Source organism: Brassica oleracea, chromosome C6 (assembly GCF_000695525.1).
Source record: "Brassica oleracea var. oleracea cultivar TO1000 chromosome C6, BOL, whole genome shotgun sequence".
In the NCBI taxonomy this organism is placed as follows: Eukaryota; Viridiplantae; Streptophyta; class Magnoliopsida; order Brassicales; family Brassicaceae; genus Brassica; species Brassica oleracea.
Genome location: NC_027753.1, coordinates 22732005 through 22738920, shown reverse-complemented (window position 1 = coordinate 22738920; position 6916 = coordinate 22732005). Strand labels below are relative to the sequence as shown.

Below are 6916 nucleotides of genomic sequence, written 5' to 3'. Positions count from 1 at the left end.
CGGGAAGGGGCCGTAATACACTGCAAAGGGTATAGACTACATCCAAGGGAACCGGATGCCGAGTGTACCAGGGCAGGCGGCTCCACAGGAATGCAGCAAGAAAAGGGGAGGGTTGGTCCGTTTGAGCTGTGTAGGTCCTAGAGTTCTAGGATGACTGGAGTCTTAAATAATAAACCGAATTGGGTGAATTGAGTGATGACTGAGTTCATTGCATTGCTTATTTTTCGTGAAATGAAACCTTAATAGCTAGATTCAGAAATGGGTGTAGTGACTAGTCGGTTCTCGTTTCGCATTGAGCAGTATAAAAGTTCATGGGGGAGACTGGTCTAGAATCGCTTCACTGAGTATTCATACTCACCCCTCTTTTCCCCTCTTCCTTTTTTGCAGAACTATAAGTGGAAATGTCAATGGTAAGAAAGGATACGCACCTTAAACTCATGGGACCAGAAACGGGACACACGGAGATGTCGGGAAAGTAGACATGTGTGTCCTAAACCCCGCGCCCAGGAACCCCGGTTGGAAATGGGGAAGGGGCGGGTCTTTCATAAGGTGCTGAGCTGGAATCGTGGAGACTTGGAGAGCAAAAGAGTATCTTAGAGATATGGAAAGAGGAATAAACTTGAGGAGCAAGTTTATGACTTAAAGAAGATGAATAGGTGCATTCCAAGAAAATGAAAGTTGTACTTAATGTTATGGAAGATGTCTATATCCATGTTGCCTTGGAGACTAGGGTTTCAGGAACGTGGAGAATAATATAAGATAGCTATGGGTCGTTTGTAGAGAGACATAGACACATATGCTGATCTTATAGAGAGAGAGAAGTTATTGGAAGTGTTCTTGGGTCGTGCTGAAGCAGTGGCTGAAGTACTTGACGGGAGAGAAACATAAGCGGGTAGCTTAGGAATCCTTCAGTGTCGTGTGTTAGGGTGTTAACACTAGACGAGTAAATCTGAATAAACAAAGTCTTGTAATAGATTGTTTAAAGGAGATTCTAATAAAGCAGAGTATTTGATTGTATTGTTTTGTCTCTTGAGTTATCTTCTGCAGTACTATTGTAGTGTCATCTTGCACTAACAAGTGGTATCAGAGTGGGGCCCCTAAGATATCGGTGTTATCCTGAAGGTGAAGATGGACACGATTGTTTCTATGCAGAAGGTGATCATGTTGAATGCGGACCAGAATGGTCATTGAAAGGCTCGCATGAAGCAGATGATTCGAGGAATCAATGAAGATGCGTGGACAGCTGTGAAGATTGGTTGGGAGGAGCCTACCATAGTCACAGGAGATGGGAAGAATCCTAATCCAAAAGAGGATTGGTCAGAGGCAGAACACAATGCATCTAAGTTTAATGCAAAGGCGTTGTCGGTGATTTTTGGAGCAGTTGAAGCAGAATAGTTCTAGCTGATTCAGGGGAGTACTTCGGCTAAAGAGGCATGGGAGATCCTGCTGAATTCGTTTGAAGGAGATGAAAGTGTCAAGAGAACACGTCTAGATCATCTTGAGTCACAGTTTGAGAATCTCAGGTGGTCAGATAATGATTCTGTTGCGAGCTTCAGTGCCAAACTCAGTGGTATGGCGCATGAAGCATGTGTACTTGGGAAGAAGTACAAGGAGAAGAAGTTGGTAAAGAAGTTACTACGCTGTCTTCCAACGAAGTTTGGAGCTCACAAGGCGGTTTTGAATATGACCACAAACACGGATGAGCTCAAGTTTGACATGCTTGTGGGTATGCTGAAGGCAAAAGAGATGGAGACAGACAGTAGTTCAGTCTCTACGTCAGGTGGTGCATCAAGGAGCATAGCTCTTGCTGCTGACAAAGATGGAGATAGATCTCTGAATGTTAAAGATGCCATGGGGATGTTGGCTAGGAATCTGGGTAAGATGATGAATTCCTCTGGTCAGAGGAATCAATATGGTCGCCAGGGAGGTGATCGTGGCAATAACAGAAGAAGAGAACGTCTTAGATGCTATGAGTGTGAAGGTGTTGGTCATATAAAGGCTGACTGTCCTGTAGCACAACGGAGAGAACTTAAGTGTTCTGAGTGTAAAGGTGTTGGACACACACGGAATGAATGTCCAAACTTAAAGAAGGAAAAAGGAGTTCCATTGCAGTCGTCTCATGATTTAGAGTCTGAAGAAGATGGAAAGGTGTTGAAGAACCTTGTTGCATTTGGTGCACTCAAGGAGGAATCTAGTGAATCCTCTGATTCAGATGCTGATACAGATGATGAGGAGTATCACGTGCTGCTAAATAAGTGGTTGAATCTCAAGAATGAGAATATGAGGTTACAACATGATCTGGTGCATAGCCGTAAGCAGAATGAAGAACTTTCTGAAGAACTTGCTGCTATAAGTGAGAAGAATGAATCTCTGGAGCAGGAGGTTAGCAAGCTGAGGGAAGTTTCGACTAGTGAACAAGAGAGAGCAAGGATGCTAGAACGTGATTTGGCTGACAATCGCAAACAGATCAGGATGCTCAACAGTGGATCCAAGGACTTGGATAAGATACTCTCAATGAGACAACCAGCCAAAGTGAATTGGGGACTGGGATATCGAGGAGCTGAGAGTACTGGCGTACATCAGAAGGGGCTGTCACACTTCGTGCAGGGGAGCATAGAAAAAAGTGGAGCCAAAGAAGCTTGTCATGAAGTACGTTGGGACGTACGACAAGGAGTAAGGCAAGAAGTTCTACAGCGTAGCTGTCATTAACAAGCCGAAAGTAGTACATCAGTGCAACAACATGAAGGTCAGACATGAGGTTCTGAAGCATGGTTGTGCAGATGGTACAAGGAAGGAGACTGATCGGTGCATCAACAACTGTGTTAGGCCAAGCAAGAAGCAACATCAGATGTGCTGTTGGTTCTGTGGGAAAGTTGGACACAAGAAGGTGGAGTGTTTTGCTCGTGAGAAGAGCATAAACATGGCCAAGAAGGTGAACAAGACGTTCACTAACCCCAAGAGGGTTGAAGAGGTGCTCTTAGCCAAGAGTGGCTTACTTGATGAGGTCAAGGAAGAGACATTAGGAGAAGGGTGCAGCTACGTTAAGAGTGATCTTGAGGTTGATCAAGAAGCATCAAATCTGGAGCCAGGACACGAGGTTGTTTGTGGTACAAAGGGGAAGGAGATTGAACAGGAAGTGATCCGAGATGATCTTCAGGAGGGTGATAGTGAAATCACTCCAAGATAATAGCAACGAGTGCAAAGTGCACTCGGTGTGGATGGGGAAGGGCTCATGGTCAAGAAGACGACACATGAAGGAAGCCAGGTCCTCAACAGAAGCTGGTCAAATGGTAGTTCGACAGGTGTGTCAGGTCGTGATGCAGTACTTGTTATTCCGTTGCAGCATGGGCTATGTCATGATTATACATGAAGAAATAGACGGCTGGGTCTATAAGGCTTGACATCTAAGCATCTGTTTTAGCTTAGTATGCAATCAAGCAGGGGGAGAATGTTGATGTTCTGGTACAGAGAATGCATATCTCATGGGGGAGAAAATCATGGTGTGGTGCAAATCTCGTGGGGGGGGGGGGGGGGGGAAAAGCACATCTGGTATGGAAGTTTCCAGGTGAGGAACGTGGTTGCTGAACCAGAAGATTGTTGTGCTTGATCGGCATACAATAAAAGGGGGGAGATTGAAGATGTAAGATGTCTGACATGAAGTAGTCGCTGACGTAGTTTCTGAAGCAGACATCGTGTTGAGTGGTGAAGACCATGTGGAGTCAAGGTGCTGAACTTGAGTCGTGTAGACTTAGAGAGCAAGAGAGTATCTTGGAGATATGGAAAGAAGAATAAACTTGAGGAGCAAGTTTATGACTTAAAGAAGAGGAATATGTGCATTCCAAGAAAAGGAAAGTTGCACTTAATGTTATGGAAGATGTCCATATCCATGTTGCCTTGGAGACTAGGGTTTCAGGAACGTGGAGAATAATATAAGGTAGCTATGGGTCGTTTGTAGAGAGACAAAGACACAGAGGCTGATCTTATAGAGAGAGAGAGAGAGAAGCTCTTGGAAGTGTTCTTGGGTCGTGCTAAAGCAGTGGCTGAAGTACTTGACGGGAGAGAAACATAAGCGGGTAGCTTAGGAATCCTTCAGTGTCGTGTGTTAGGGTGTTAACACTAGACGAGTAAAGCTGAATAAAGAAAGTTTTGTATAGATTGTTTAAATGAGATTCTAATAAAGCAGAGTGTTTGCTTGTATTGTTTTGTCTCTTGAGTTATCTTCTTCAGTACTATTGCAATGTCATCTTGCACTAACAGTCTGTACTCAAAGTATCTAACGTGTTTGAAGGAAACACAAAACTGCTGGACGTCAAAGACTGAGCTGTAGACAACTCGGAATGACTTGGCTCATTGGCTAAATTCTCATCTATAACCGGTTCTTGCCACATGACTTTTGCGGCTTTGGCAGTTGCGACTTGTATATCTGTGGGAGAGCAGCTAACCGGACGAGGAAGAAAACCGGATAATTTTGGGAAGTTGAGATAACCGGAGTTGCCTTTAATGGCTAAAGCCGCAACGTCATGAGCTTGAGATACCATCTCAGCCGTTGGGTAAGTCCCAAGCTAGATTCTTGATTTCTTCTTTGGTTCTCTAATCTCTGACACCCATTTTCCCCAACTCCTCTTCCTTACTCCTCTATATGAAATCGGATTCTTATTATCATTGCTACCGTTGCTCCTCCGCCGTTTTCCACCCGCTTCAGTGTCTTGCACTAAATATCTTTTAAAAGACCAAGATTTCGATGAAGTGACGGCGGCGACGTGGGACGTTGTTATTATGGAAGCAATATTGTCTTCCTGATGGTAAGTAGCACTACTCTCTACATTGAAATGTTTTTCCATTTTAGAGAGAGAGAGAGAGAGGGAGAATTAAAGGTATAAGAGCATAAGACTATGATTAACCCCAGTCTATTAACTTGGGTTCTTAGCTTCGGCTGAGAGACGGTTCTTAATTTTTCTTAGATTTTAACTAAGAAAAGTTAAGAACCGTCTCTTAAATAAGAGATATAAGAGCATGAGCATTGAAGGCTCTTACCAAAAGTTTACACAGTTTTCCACAAAAAATAATATTAAAATATTTCAACAGTGTTTAACTCGGGTCGTGCTAATTCGCTGAGAAGACCCCGTATCACTACTGTTCTGCGGGCCCCACGCCACGTGGCGGCCCGCAATTGGATGAATATTAATTTAAAAAAAAAACAAAAAATGAAATTAAAATAATAATAACAGGAGCATTGGGAATCTAAATAGTGAGGTTCACCAATGCTGATGGTCTAAGAGCCATCTCTTAGCCGAAAAGTGTAAAATAACAAAAAGTGTCAAATCATGAGTTAAGAACTCCAGCTAAGAGACCGAGGTTAATCATGCCCTTAGCAATAAGTTTCTTGCACATAGTCTCTAAACAATATTTAGTTACTACTTTAAAGTTAGTTATATTATGAAATTAATTTTAATCAATAAAAATGAGATGTGTTGGGGAAAAATATTCTATGAAGAGATTACTCCAGCTTCCGTCTTCCAGGTCCCTGCCCCCAAGGTCTGGGTTCCTGCCTCTGGGTCCCGGGTCCCTGCCCCCAGGTCTGGGTCCTGCCTCCGGTCACGGGTCCCTGCCCCAGGTCTGGGACCTTCCTCCGTCTTCCAGGCCAAGTGATTTCTCCTGCCTTAAGATAAATTGAAATCTTCCATTTATCAAGTAACCAGCTTAGAGAAGAAGGAATCTTCCTAAATCCAAGAGAAAGAGGAAGTATTCCAATATGATAAGCCGCCCTTGAGAAGAATGGAAAGATTCTATTATCTAAGGATATATGAAATATTTCCAAACCCTAAGAGAAAGGCACGACCTCCACTATAAAGATAGGTTTCTAAACCTAAAGAAAGGGGAGAGACGTCCTTGACCAGAGCTCACAATTCCACAGCCGCCAAGGCAAGGTTCCATACCTAGAAGACCTTCTTCTTCGACACGCCGATGACAGGCTGATCTCGGCGATTACTATCAACAAGATGAATATATGCTCTCTGCAGCACGTCTACAACTCTATTTATTGGCTCATGCCACGATCTCCAGCTCATCAGCAGGGTCCCTCCATGCTCACTGAAGCACATCGACGTTCCATGCTAACTGCAGCATATCGACAGGTTTACCATCTGTTCCGGCCATGTGCCCCCTAGAACAGATGACTCCTACCAACTACAAAGCTACGTGCCCATTAGGCCATGTGCCCACTAGAGCCCCGTGCGCCCAAGGCTACGGGCCTCCATTAGGCTACGCGCCTTCATCAGGCTATGTGCCTCCATCAGGCTACGCGCCTCCATCTAGGCTCCGCGCCTCCATATACATGAACTACGAACGGTTTGATCCCTCACTGAAGGGTACGTAGGGAATCCCCCCTGAAGGATGCAACTATAAATCCCAAACATCTTTCTCGGTTCCTCAAGGACCAACCTTGGTAACCGGAACCCTCAACTACAGATCAGGAGGCACCCAAGGACCGACCCTGGAATCGGGACCATCTATTGCAGACCCAGAAGACCCTGCGGCCTTCACCATAGACAAGTAGTCACCATAGACCCTAACGACCAATCTCCTCCGCTATTACTAACGTACCGACGACATATACTGGCCTATGTCTAGATGGCAGTCTCCTAAGAGCAAGATCCCCCGGGTTCATCAACTATCAAGGCGGAAAAATACACTACGACGAGATGTCTCTTTTTCCATATCATTCCGTAGAACTGAGCACGGATCGCTTGTACACAAAAATCCCCTAACAAGATGAACTAATTAAAACTGAACATGTAGTAGAAAGTCTCTCAACTTCTCTCGTAACAGGTACGTCTCTCTGCTTTTCTACCTTCTCTTTCTTGCTTTTGTTTTTTTTTGTTATTATATAAGTGTGAAAAATCTTTAAAGAAACCAT

General features: G+C 44.2%; 1 pseudogene; it reads right to left on the bottom strand.

Moving 5' to 3' along the window:
• Positions 1–4841, bottom strand: part of LOC106300749 — a 10317-nt pseudogene extending 5476 nt beyond the window's left edge.
• Positions 4842–6916: the final 2075 nt, after the last annotated feature.